The sequence below is a fragment of the Odocoileus virginianus genome, chromosome 16 (assembly GCF_023699985.2).
Source record: "Odocoileus virginianus isolate 20LAN1187 ecotype Illinois chromosome 16, Ovbor_1.2, whole genome shotgun sequence".
NCBI classification, from domain to species: domain Eukaryota; kingdom Metazoa; phylum Chordata; class Mammalia; order Artiodactyla; family Cervidae; genus Odocoileus; species Odocoileus virginianus.
Genome location: NC_069689.1, coordinates 58,513,455 through 58,527,569, shown reverse-complemented (window position 1 = coordinate 58,527,569; position 14,115 = coordinate 58,513,455).

The window sequence follows — 14,115 nt, the reverse complement described above, 5'->3', positions numbered from 1 at the left end:
ATGGCAATGTCTGCAAATCCTTTTAGCTATTATGGTTCTAAAATTTAAACTGAAATGTAACTTGTTGTTGTTATTAGCAGTAGTAGTATTCTTACTACTATTATATAACAGGAAACCATCCACAATATTATTCAATTCTAGGAAAAGGCACAACACACAAATCAGTAATTCTAAAAATTTCATCAAAAGACAGTGCTATCAAGAACAGACTTGAGGAGAACTGGTCAGTTACAGTTACAATTACACAAGTGAGAGTGCTGTAATAAAAGGGATATATTTCAGTATTCAAAACAAAAACCCTGGAAACTTTTTGCATCATGAAAACAATTGAAACTAATATAGATTCTCTGGGGAAAAAATAGAATTGTAATAGGCTGAAATGAAAAGATGAAAATAGATGACATGTATAACTGAAAGAGGTAAGGATGATCACAAACCAAGAGTATCTCTGCAACATTAAAAAGTATTTGTTGGAGGCATTAAAAGAATGAGATAACAGAGAGAGAAGTTAAATAAGCAAAGTGGGAAAAAACTTTGTAACTCTTCCAGATTTCAGAGTACATTATGAATCTCACGGGAAACTGTGAGATAAGAGATTTTAAGTATTAATGACAGAAAAAGCATTACCAACAGTAGTTCTAGAACAAATACAAGAATAGGTGGATAATAGATATACAGAGATAGAATAGGAGAACTTTTTTTCTGAATCAAAGAAAATAAAAATTCAACTCATAAGGATAGGAGGAAGAACATGCACTGGTACCCAAAGAAAGCAGAAAAAGGAAATAACTAAGATTAAAAAGCAATAGAAAGGATAATTTTTTTCTTAAAATAGAGGATAAAATTGATAGCTGTTTCTACAAAAGGCGTAAAAGAAATAAAAACAGTTAAATTTCTGTGCTGAAACAAAAATGCAGAATAAGCAACTTTAGGAATAAAAATAGAATAGCTGAAGATATAGGAGAAATTGTGAAAACTAAAAGAACATTGTTTCCTGAATTTCGGGCAATTCAGTTAAAAGGTAGACTCTCTTGGATGCCTGGTGGGCTATAGCCTATAGGGGTTGCAAAGAGTCGGATACAACTGAAGTGACTTAGCACTCGCTTTTGGGTTCAGGTGAGACAAAAAATTTTTTAAATACTAAGATGCTTTTAAAATACAAAGTAAGAGTCCAATAAGGATTAGACAGAAATGAAACAGATTGTTAGTTTCACAGTTATGTGCCACATACTTCTCTAGTGTAATAATAATATTAGAAATAAAATAGAGCAATTATAGGTGTCCTGGAGGAGAAAGAAAAGGTTGTGACATTTCAGAATATACATCTAAGATCTTTCACGTTCATGACTGATGGAAGTAGAGACATTCCCAGGTATGTAAGTACTCAAAAAACACATCATGCACTTTGCTTAAAATTTTTGTTTCAAAAGATAATTCTTCTAAAGAGATAAAGTCAATTTATGAGTTTAAGAATAAGGTTGCATGTGGGTGCTCAGTTGCTTCAGTCATGCCTGATTCTTTGAGACCCTATGAACTGTAGCCCACCAGGCTCCTCTGTCCATGAGATTCTCCAGGCAAGAATACTAGAGTGGGTTGCTATGCCCTCCTCCAGGGGATCTTCCTGACCTAGGGATCGAATCCACATTTCCTGAGACTCCTACATTGCAGGCAAACTCTTCACCCACTGAGCCACCTGAGAAGCCTACTGTAGTATAAAAAATTCTGATATTGGGCATATAAATCAATTAAATAGGAATGGATCAAGGAAATACTGTGCGTCAACAGGGTAGGGTCGAAAACAGTTGATATCTAGTAAGTAACTTGGTCAACATTAAATAGTCCAGGGAGACATGGAATATTTGAGATGGACAAAATTAGGCTGAGAAATCATACCTGTCAGGAAAAAGAAAAATTGTCCCAAATATCGAAGAAACAAAAAATTTTTTTTCTCAACATAAGTCTAAAGAGATTGATGGGGCATATTATTTCAGGTCTAAAGGGGAGTTCAAAACAGGAAACTTGGAAAAATATTTGGAAAGAAAACCATTATAAGGGCTGGAAATTGTTTTCCTAAAGAATGCATTTGCAATGAATGATGCTATACCTCATGCTATTTAAGAGTTCTGGTATACCAGGATGGTTGTTAAAAGGTAGGCTCCAGAGTTGGGAACTGCACGTCAAGGTGACAAGCTATAGAGAAACACCTTGAAAGAAACAGGAGAGGTTGTTCATTCAGGAGATTCAAATAGGTCCTTGGAGATAGGGAAGACTCTCTGAATTCAGAAAAACTGACATAGCTTTAATGACTAAGCAAAAAGAGAAGGTGTTACTGATTAGAAAATCTGCTTATGATGATAGGAAAGAACAAAGAAATTTGATATGAGATGAAATATTAAACTAGATGGAGGGACTTCCTTGGCGGTCCATTGGTTAAGACTCTTCCAATGCGGGGGGTGAGCGTTCCATCTTGGTGAGGGAACTAGGACCCCACATGCCATGGGGCATGGCCAAAATAAAAACTAAACCAGACAGCGAAGTAGATAACAAGTTGAAGCTAAAGACCCAATGGGTCTCAACTATATAACTGAAATAAATCTCATTGTGCTAATGCAGTAGGTTTTTTTTTTTTCTTTAAGACTATACATTTGGAAAGTGAAGGGAGAAGCAGGGAAAAACTTCTTCACGCTTAAAGAGAAATCTGAAATAGATATGACACATAAAGAATATTGTTATGTGGAAACAAAGGTTTACTCAGCAACCCTTCAATGATGGCATTCCAAATCTTCAGTTTTTCACTTCATGCTGAAGTGAGAAAGAGTGCATATGAAATACTGATCAATCACCTTCATCATTATGCTGGAGCAGAGTATAGAGCATCATTCATTCATTCATTCAAGAAGATCAGGGATAATGGCTGTTGAATAAGGTTCCAGATGCCTCTGTTAACGTCAGTCGTGGTCTTTGGAACCTGGTACCTTATTCAGCTCCAAGCCTGGGACATGTGACCTCTACTTAAGCCAATTGGTGCCCTCCATTCCCCTGGCTACAATGATTTGTTTTCCAGTGGACCAATCAGAACCAACAAGTTTCAATTCCATGGTGTATCTGAGTGATCAGGGAAGACTCCTTTCCCACAACATTTGGAATTGTGTGGTGCTGGTAAACTTGGCTTACTACCCCAAGTAGCAGGCAGTGTTGGTATAAACAAAGAAATAAAGTATGATCCTTTTGGATCTAGAGATCATCATACTGAGCGAAGTAAGTCTGAGAAAGAGAAATACCGTATAATATTGCCTACGCTTCATGCACACATGCTAAGTCGCTTCAGTACCTGACTCTTTGCAGCTTTGTGGACTGTAGCCTGCCAAGCTCCTCTGTCCATGGGATTCTCCAGGCAAGAATACTGGAGTGGGTAGCTATTCCCTTCTCCAGGCAGATTCTTTACCCTCTGAGCTACCAGGGAAGTCCAATGTTGGTTAACGCCCTGCAATTAAAGATGTGACTATTAACATTCTCACAGGCCCACAGTCTCCTGGTATATACCTTTCAGTTTCATTGTGTTGATGATTTTATCCATCTAAATGCAAGTAATAGAAAAATGTCTGGAATAATGTTTAAGGGAATATCCCCTAAAATAATTCACTCAAGAGGGTCCTATATCTTGGGGACATTTTGAGGCTTTGCGGACAGTGTAATTCAAGTTCCCATGGTGCAAACTTGATATGTCTGAGGGTCTGTGTCAATCTCCTAACTTAGTTAGAGGATTCTAACTTAAATGATTTCTTATGCCTGTTAACTTCAGATAAAGATCTTCATCAATTCCTGAAGGAATTCCTTCTGCAGGAATACCAGAAAATTTAAGTGAAAATGACAGCACCCTCATTAGGGACCCAACTGTATACACAGTTTGTTTGAAGAGTTAATTGCAGCATACATTTACAAAAGATGACACATAGCATAAAATACAGTTCTGGTATTAGCTCCCAACCCTTTCTCTCTAGAGAATTGGCAAATTCCTGATCCAGATGTGGTAGAGAGAAATGTTTTTTCTTTGGCCCAGACTGAATCTTGTCCTGTAGGGCTTTTAATTCTGCATTAACTATGGAATGTCCTTTGTCTCCCCAAAGTGCATTTGCCAATTGTCATTCCACGATCAGCTCCTGGTGTTAAAAAACAAATAAGCAACTCAGTTTCTCCATTGTCAGTAACCCAAGATTAATCCACATCAAATGAAGAGTCTTAGGCAAACTTTTCTGAATCTTTCAGCGTCTCTCTATTTTTTTTTTTTAAATTTGGAGGATAATTGCTTTACAATATTGTGTTGGTTTCTGCCATACATCAACATGAATCAACCACAGGTATACACATGTCCCCTCTCTCTTGAACCTCCCTCCCATCTCCCACCCTATTCCAACTCCTCTAGGTGGTCACAGAGCAGTGGGTTGAGCTTCCTGAGTCACACAGCAAATTCTCACTGGCTATCTGTTTCACATATGATAGAGTATATGTTTCTATGATGCTCTCTCAATTCGTCCCACCCTCTCCCTCCTACACTGTGTCCACAAGTTTGTTCTCTAGGTCTGCATCTCCATTGCTTAAGCATCTCTTTTGTTCAGCCAGGAACTTGACAGATCTCTGCAGACCCTGGGGCTGGCAGTGTGCACACTTCAAAACAGACCTGTTGAACGCAGACGTGACCTCCCTCCCTCGGCCGTGTCTCTGCTCTGGTCTGTGTGTTCTTTAATTCACACTTTATCTTCCTCTGAGCTGTGCCCTGGCAGAGGCAGGGATTTTATGTGGCTATAAAACCACTCTGGCTTTTGTGAAAAGACAACAGATTCTGGGAAGAGTTCAATGTGGAAAGTCACGCTTGGTGCGGAAGTCATTGATTTTATGATACTCTCAGCTTCTCTCTTCTCAGTATTACCCTGGTTTTAGCATGTGATGGTTTCCCTTTGGCTTTGTGTGTGTGTGTGTGTGTGTGTGTGTGTGTGTGTGTTAACCTCAACTCCTTTCAAAATGTTGAAAGAACCTAATCTAAAAACAGGTCTGCGTTGATCGCGTAATCTTAGACTAAAGACATTTTACAATGCTACTCTGCAAGGAACTTTTGGCCCATGAATAATGGTTTCAGACCGTTATTTACAATCTCAAGATGAAATGCCTACCACTTTCTAATCTTACTGGATATGCTGGACATGCACGTTAAATCTATGTCAGATTCTGTGTGGGAGAGGAAAGCGCTCAGTTTTATTGAATCCCCAATATGTCGGACACTAGACTTCCTTCTCTTATTTATTAAGAATTCTCTTAACAACCCTCTGAAGCAGGTATGATTCCCATTTTTCTAATAAAGAACCGCTTACATAAGTTTTTTAGGTCACTCTCCAACGGGATTGTCGAAGTCTGTCCAAGATTCTAAAATGATCCTTTCCCTGCTAAACATAATGCATTTACCAGAACTGTAAAGGTGAAGAGGCTTGGGGACCGATTTTTAAAAGAATTCCGAAGGTTTATAACACACTTTATTTCAGACAGCCCAAGGTTGCTTTGCAAGACTGATGCTGCTCTTTCCTAGCTAGGGTTAGGACAGACAGGTCAAGGTCTGAGCACCATCAGGAAATGCTTACTAGGATCCCAGGGGTAACTAGGAACCCACGTGGTACTTATTAGAAAGATTTGTGCAAATGAATCGCTTTGAGGATTTTAGAAGAGGAAATCGGTCAGGGAGACCCTCCTGTTGCATATGGGCTGCATTTGGCTCAATGGGGTCTTTGTTCCAGCTCAACTCTGCAAAGAGGTCAGGCGGTGGTCAGTGGAGGAAACCACCGCTGAGAAGTCTGGGCCCTGAGCAGTCGTTGCTCCGCTTTGCTTTGGACAAGGGACAAGAAATCCTTTATGGGCTGGTGCGGTGAAAACTGATGGAAGCCAGTTTTGTTCTATTTTTGTAGTATATTTCTGGTTGAGTTGATTCTACGGAAAAAAAGAGTCAGTGGGTTTGTGTGTTTATACAAGCCCTTCATCTTGCTGCTCTGTGCCAAGTTTCCCGAGTCTGCGAGGAAGTGGAGCCAGACGTGACTGCGTCCTGGGTTCTCACCCCAGTGACCTCTCAATCTTTCCAAGTTTACCCACCACTCTTCCAGCAGCGTTTGCATGGAAATGGATCTCTCAGCTCCTGGCTTTTGGCAGGAGGACACTTCCTTCATATGGAAAAGTGTTTAATACCAATTTAATGGTCTGTCTAGCCACTGTACACTCCCAGCCCCCTCCTCCCTCAGTACCCACTGGCACGGAGTGTGGAAATATAACTTTTAATCACCTTTTTAGCAATGCCCCCCGATTTTCTTTCCAGTATGTTCATTGCTTTTCTAATGAAGTTTTGCCCCAACTCCCTTTGAATCCTGTGAAGGGTAACTGCTACTGTAAATTAAAATGATGTTTTTTAATGCAGCTAGATTATTTTTTAGCTTGTCATATTCTCAGGAACCGAAAAATTGATGATTGCAAACTGTGGTACTGGAGAAGACTCTTGAGAGCCCCTTGGACAGCAAGGAGATCAAACCAGTCACTCCTAAAGGAAGTCAACTCTGAATGTTCACTGGAAGGACTGATGGTAAAGTCGAAGCTCTGCGACTTTGGCTACCTGATGTGAAGAGCTGACTCACTGGAAAAGACCCTGATACTGGGAAAGACTGAGGGCAGGAAGAGAAGAGGGTGACAGAGGAGGAGATGGTTGGTTAGCATCACCAGCTCTCAATGGACATGAGTTTGAGTCAACTTTGGAAGATAGTGAAGGACAGGGAAGCCTGATGTGTTGCAGTCCATGAGGTCACAAAGAGTCAGAAATGACTTAGTGACTGGGCAACAACAACATTTCTCATTAAACATAACTTCAGACAGGGAGGAAGTGGGCTTGTTTATTTCATTCTCAGGAACCAAAGCAAATGGTAATGGTTTTGTTGGTGACACTGACAAGGTGATGCCAAGTGTTTGAGTGGAAGAAATAAAACTAATAAAGATACAACATGAGGACAAAGGGTTGTAGGGTGAGTAGCCTCTGAACAGATAGACAAAATAGACACATTTCAGCAAATCAGACAAAAATGACATCAGACACACAAAAATGACACATTTCAGCAAATTATAACATTATCTTGTCTGCATCTTCTTAATGCATGTATACCTTGTGGAAAATTATTAAGAATGCTAAAAATTTTGGAAGAGACATTGCAATAAAAATGTCATCAGATAAATATGATATACTACATATTACTTATATTACCTAAACATGAATTATCAATTTAATGATTGATCCCTGGCCAAGTTTTGCTTTTGTAGATAGTTGTTGCTTTGTTTTTTTTAAAATATTCTTATTATTTAAACTGTCCAATTTTAAAATTCATTTATTGTGGTCAAAATGGCTGTGTTGTAGATCTGATTGCCAATAATCCACTAATTAACTTTGGCAGACTTGCTTACACATTCTTTCTGGTTCCCCAAAGATACTTTTATTCTTTAAGTCATGATTCTGTTATCCTTGATCTTGGGTGGCCTCACTCAGCCTGCCATGTCTTGGAATGGGGCTTGTATTCCCAGCCAGAGACTGAGGCCGAGTCTTGGTGGTGAGAGCACTAAACCTAACCACTAGACCAGTGGTCAGTGACAAGGCCCTGGCCCTTCAGCTTTGCAGAAAAGAATTTCCACAAAGATAGAAAGTAGTGAAGCAAGTAACATATTTATTAGGAAGAAAAAGAGAACAGTACATGTGGATAGGAACTTCTCAAGTGGCACTAGTGGTAAAGAACATGCCGGCCAATGCAGGAGATGAAAGAGATGTGGGTTTGATTCTTGGGTTGGGAAGATCCCCTGGAGGAGGGCATGGCAACCCACTCCAGTATTCTTGCCTGGAGAATCTCCTGGACAGAGGAGCCTGGTGGGCTATAGTCCATGGGGGTCGCACAGAGTCAGACATGACTGAAGCGACTTCACACACATGTGTGCATGCACATGTGGATAGACACATGGGCAGACTCAGAGGGAGAATTGCTGAGTCACACCTTTGTGACAGTTTGAATTACTTTAAGGGGCATTCCTTCCAGTTTCCTTTGACTGATCATTTTGATTTGCCTGATTCAGAGTCTGTATTGGGTATATCTCAGGATCCTCTGATATGTTCATACTCATCTGTTAGCTAAGACAGAGTCTACTGCAAAAGCCTATGGGTAGAACATTCCTTGGCATCAATCCCCTTTGATCCCCAAGGAACCTGTCTGCACATGTGTTGTCAGGGAGGTCTCCTCACCTTGAGAATGATAAATATGAGGTCTGGGCAGGGCCCAGCCTCCTCTCTTAATTGTGCTGCTATTCTTATCTTGGAGCTTTGATCCACAGCAAGTCTCCAGTTGCTTTACCCTGGGGGGCACCTACCTCCTGCTTCATTCTCAGTGCATTAAATTACACATCTTAATAAGATCTGCCTTATCCCCAATAACCAGGGCTACCCATTCTTGCTTACCAGTTGCTTTCTTCTTTTTACATTTTAATACATGGTTCAAACACCATTTTAGCAGGAACAAAAGAAGAAGAGAAAAAAATAAGAAAATTTCCTTGAAGTGCCCACTATCATTGTATATCACCGTTTTTACATGTCTTGGAATTTCTTCACCAGGTTTTCATATGTGCACGCACATAATTTTACATGGAGAAGGCAATGGCAGCCCACTCCAGTACTCTTGCCTGGAAAATCCCATGGACGGAGTAGCCTGGTAGGCTACAGTCCATGGGGTCGCGAAGAGTCGGACATGACTGAGTGACTTCACTTTCACTTTTCACTTTCATGCACTGGAGAAGGAAATGGATAGATATACTCAGAGTTTTAGTAGAATTCATTTTGCCCTTCACTTCATATTATATTCTAAGCATCCTCTGTGTTTCTTGGAAATGTATTCACTTAACCATATCTCTAACATGGACTTCTTGTTTAGTCGCTCAGTTGTGCCTGACTCTTTTTGTGACCCCATGGACTGTAGCCCTCCAGGCTCCTCTGTCCATGGGATTCTCCAGGCAAGAATACTGGAGTGGGTTGTCATTTCCTTTTCCAGGGCATCTTCCCAACCCAGTGATCAAACCTGAGTCTCCTGCACTAACACACAGATTCTTCACTGCTGAGCCGCCAGAGAAGCCCCAATATGGGCTTCTATGAGTCAGTTAATATAAAAGGCATAATTACCTTTTTAAAAGGCTACGCAGTGTCTGCATAGAAAGAAAGTGAAAGTGAAGTCGCTCAGTCGTGTCCGACTCTTTGCGACCCCATGGACTGCAGCCCACCAGGTTCCTCCGTCCATGGGATTCTCCAGGCAAGAATACTGGAGTGGGTTGCCATTTCCTTCTCTAATGTCTGCAGAGTATGCCATAAAGAAGCATCACTGAAGCATATGCTTTTATTGAATGTTTAGGTTTTCAATGTTCTGTGTTATAAGTAAAGCTTTAAAGTAAGTCTTCCTGCATCCAGCTTTTTTCTTGTTTTTTTTTTTTTTAATTTCCTTTTATTTATTTATTTTATTTTTTGGCCTCACTACAAGCCATGTGGGATCTTAGTTCCCTAACAAAGGATCAAACCTGTGGCCCCTGCAATGGAAGTGCAGATTCCAAACCACTGGACCTCCAGAAAAGTCCCTAGTCCCTTTCTTATATCAGCAGTTCCCTATTTCACATCCTGATTGGGTAAATTTTGATGAAATATCTTTGTGGAGTTATTCTGGTTATAGTAGCACCAGGTGAGAATTCCAGCTCATTTGCTTCCTAGTCCTATGACACTGAACAAGCATTTTCAGAACCTGTTCTCACACCCATACAAAGTTGATATTAATTTCTGCTTTCCACACTTATTGTGAAGATAAAGTATGATTGATTATGAAAGCATATAACCTGAAAACTAGTGTGGAGTAGATCCTTACTAGAATCTGATTGGTGCTTTTCTGCCAAATTACATCTCAAGAAACACAGACATCTCTACCACTACCAGTATTGTGTGGGAGTACTCATGTCACTAAAATCTCACAAATATTATTTATATGTTTTATATTTTGAAGATTGATGAGGCGTTCACTGTTGCTTAGTCCTGTGATTTTTGAGTAACTTTAAAATCAAAATATAATTTATATACAGCAATGCAAAAGTCAGAAATGTGTAGTCCAATGAATTTTTATAAAGTATATATATACATAAAACAATAGAATATTATTATCTGAATCATACTAGCCCCGACATACCTTATGACCAAAGGTAACCAACATTCTAACTTCTATTGGTATAGATTAATTTTGTTAGTTTTTGAAGTTTTTACGAGTGGCCTCATATAGCAAGTTCTTCTGTTTTACATTAGATCGCTCACTATGTTTATGAAATCCAGGTTGCAAATATCCTTCCTCGTGTGTGCTCAGTCGTGTCCAACTCTTTGTGGCCCCATGACTGCAGCCCACCAGGCTCCTCTGTCCATGGGATTTCTCAGGCAGCAATAATGGAGTGGGTTGCCATTTCCTCTTCCAGGAGATCTTCCTGTTTCAGGGATGGAACTCAAGTTTTCTGAGCCTCCTGCTGTGCTGGTGGATTCTTTACAACTGAGCCACCAGGGAAGCCCTGTAGTTCATTTATGCGGCAGTCTAAATAGATCACATTTTATTGATCCATTCCAGTATTGATAAACTTGGAGAAGTTTCCAAATTTGGCTCTTATAAATAACCCTGCCGTGAACATGTACATGCCTTTAGATGTATACATAATATGAATTTCTGGGGGGGCTATTCCTGAGAGTGGAATTTCTGGGTCATATAGAATGCAATTGTTTGGCTTTAATAGCTACTGCCAAACAGTTCCCCAAATGGCTGTGATTACATCCCCACCAGATGCTTGAGAAGTCCAGTTGCTCCTGACCAATGCTGGCACTATGCAGTTTCGACCTTTTTCATCACAGATATTCTTATGCTGTAGCACCTCTAGCAGACGGGTAGTGGTTTTTCATAGTGGTCTTAAAATTCAAATTAAAACCACTGACATTTTAATGATGGTTTAAAAAACCCTGACATTGAACAGTGATGAACACTTTTTCATGTGCTTATTGGCTGTTTCCAACACCTTCTTACAAGAAGTATCTGTTCAAAGTTTTTACCCTTTTTTTTCCCTTTTGAATTTTTTCCTTTTCCTTTTTTTTTTTTAAACAAATTCATCATATTCCAGATGCAACTTCTTTTCAAATATGTATATTGAAAATATCTTCCCCTAACCCGAGGTTTGTCCTTTCATTTTCCTAATGATCTATTATGATAATCAGAAGTTCTTAATTTTAATGCAATCTAATTTATTATCTGTTAGCACTTTTTGTGCTCTAAGAAAACTTTACCTATCAATGTCATCTGATTAAAAGGATTGTTGATTTATCTACAAGTCATCTTTAATTCTTGTGAAGGAAGAATGGTCAAGTTTGAGTATTTTCCCATATGGACATCTAGTCAAATAAGTGTGATTTCTTGAACACCAGTTCAGCAATATTATGTCATCTTGGTTATAAATCAACTGATCACGTGTGTGTTTGGTCTGTTTCTGGACTCTTTAATATATCCATTTGAATCTTCCATTTTCAATTTCTACTTGAAATAGTGGGATTTTGACTGATAGTGTACTAAATCTACAGGTCAATTAGTACAAATTGACTTATTTTTTATAACACTGACTCTTCTAATCCATTGCAATGGTATATTCTCCTTGTTTAATGTCAATAACATATTGTTGTTTTTGTTGTTGTTATTGTTTAGTCACTAAGTCATGTCCAACTCTTTTGTGATCCCATGGACTGTAGTCTGTCAGGCTCCTTTGTCCATGAGATTTCCCAGGTAAGAGGACTGGAGAGGGTTGGCATTTCCTTTTCCAGGGAATCTCCCCCACCCCCCAGCCCCCACCGCCCCCACCCAGGGATCAAACTGGCACCTCCTGCATTGGCAGGCAGATTCTTTACCACTGAACCACCAGGAAAGCCCTATTGTAGTTTTTAGGTAGATGTTTCATGCATCTCTTTGTTAAATTAGCACATGTGTTTATATTTGTCCCCAGTGAGAGATTTGGTTTCATATAAGCTCTTTCATCATAGGTAGAAGTCGCAGTCCGGTTGCCAGTTTTTTTTTTTTTTTGATTACAAGAAAATTTAAATACTTTCCATATGAGGTTTTTATAAAAAATGGTGAGTGATTTGCCTGAAGATCACACTGCTTCCAAGTTGAGAATTTGGATCAGAACTCAATATTTTTCCAGAGTCCACACTTTCAATAGGGCTTCCCCGGTGGCTCTGGTGGTAAAGAACCTGCCTGCCAATACAGGAGACGTAAGAGATATGGGTTTCATCCCTGGGTTGGGAAGTCCCTGGAGAAGAGCATGGCAACCCACTCTAGTAATTTTGCTTGAGAACCCCAAGGACAGAGCAGACTGGTGAGCTACAGTCCAAGGGATTGCAAAGAGTCAGACATGCCTGAGTGACTGAGCACCATACTCTCAATGAATGTGAGTATGGAGGGGATGGAGCTGATAGGTGAACGTGGGACGTTGGGATCAGTGGTCCATTTACAGGTAATTTTCTTGCTGCATGAGTTATGAGAGGGAGTTAAGCCAGGGTTTTCAGAAGGTAAGCTCATTTCTCTTATTGCTGCTGCTGCAAAAATGTTTTGTTTTTCAATGACCTTCTGGTATTTTAAAGAGGCTTGTGGGAAGGAGCATCTTGGCACCCCTGCTATCTTCTCCTGGATATAAATTGAAACCTTATTCAAAGCCAAGCATAATTATGAAGAAAAATCTTCTGCCAAAAGTGGAAAATGCATTCCCTATAAAAGATGTTGGGGTTATCTGAGAATAGATAATGGAGTGTTGAGTGTATTATGTCATTTTTGTTCTAAACTTTGATTTGGGTTTAGTGAACATAACCTTAAATACAACAGCCAGACACTTTTCTATTGCTGAAAAAATGTTTAAGTTGAACAAGAAGTCAGGACACTCCCATCCCAGGAAGCTTTCCATCTTAGCTCTGCTTTGTCCAAGACAATTCTACAACCTTGGCTTGAGTACTCAGCGAACTTCTAGATTCTGTCCTTTTACTGAACAGAGCATCCAAAGTAATGTAGGCGAAATGAACTAGTTTTATAAGAGACACAGCTTCTGTGACAGGGCTAGACTTAAAGGCATCATAATATAGAGGATGGGGCTTCCCTGGCGGCTCAGCGGTAATGAATCTTCCTGCAGGAGACACAGGTTCAATCCCTGGGTCAGGAACACGCCCTGGAGAAGGAAATAGCAACCCATTCCAGTATTCTTGCCTGGGAAATCCCATGAACAGAGGAGTCTAGCAGACTACAGTCCTTGGGATCGAAAGAGTCTGACAAACTTAGTGACTAAAGCAACAACATCAGGAACTTCCCTGGTGTCCAGTGGTTAAGATTCCAATGCAGGAGATGTGGGTTCCCTGGTTCCCTCGTTGGGGAGCTAAGATCCTACATGTCTTGGGGTCAAAAAACCGAAACATAAAGCAGAATATTGTAACAATATTGGATCAAATTCAATAAAGCCTTTAAATATAGTTCATATTAAAATTTTGTTTTAAAGAATGCCATTTATGCAAACACATGCCCCTGTTGTTGTTTAGTCACTCAGTCCTGTCTGACTCTTTGCAACCGCATGGACTGCAGCACACTAGGCTTCCACGTCCTTCACTATCTCCTGGGAATTGTTAAAACTCATGTCCATTGAGTTGGTGATGCTATGAATCAATATTATAAAATTCTGTATGGACACATATTTGTACAATTGAAGATAAGAAAGTCTGCATGAGTTGGAATTTTCTGTGAGTTGGATAATAGTGAACACTCTGGCAAATTTATATGTCTATAAAGTACAACCATCAAACGGACTTCTGGATTGCAGAAACAGATTGGGGCTGGAGATCAAGAAAGGCATTAGATTTAACTGTAAACTGAATTTCTGTAATGAGATTGTATAGGTGTATTACCAATGTAATTATCTGCCCGCAAATACAGGAGACACAGGTTTGATCCCTGGGTTGGAAAGATCCCCTAGAGG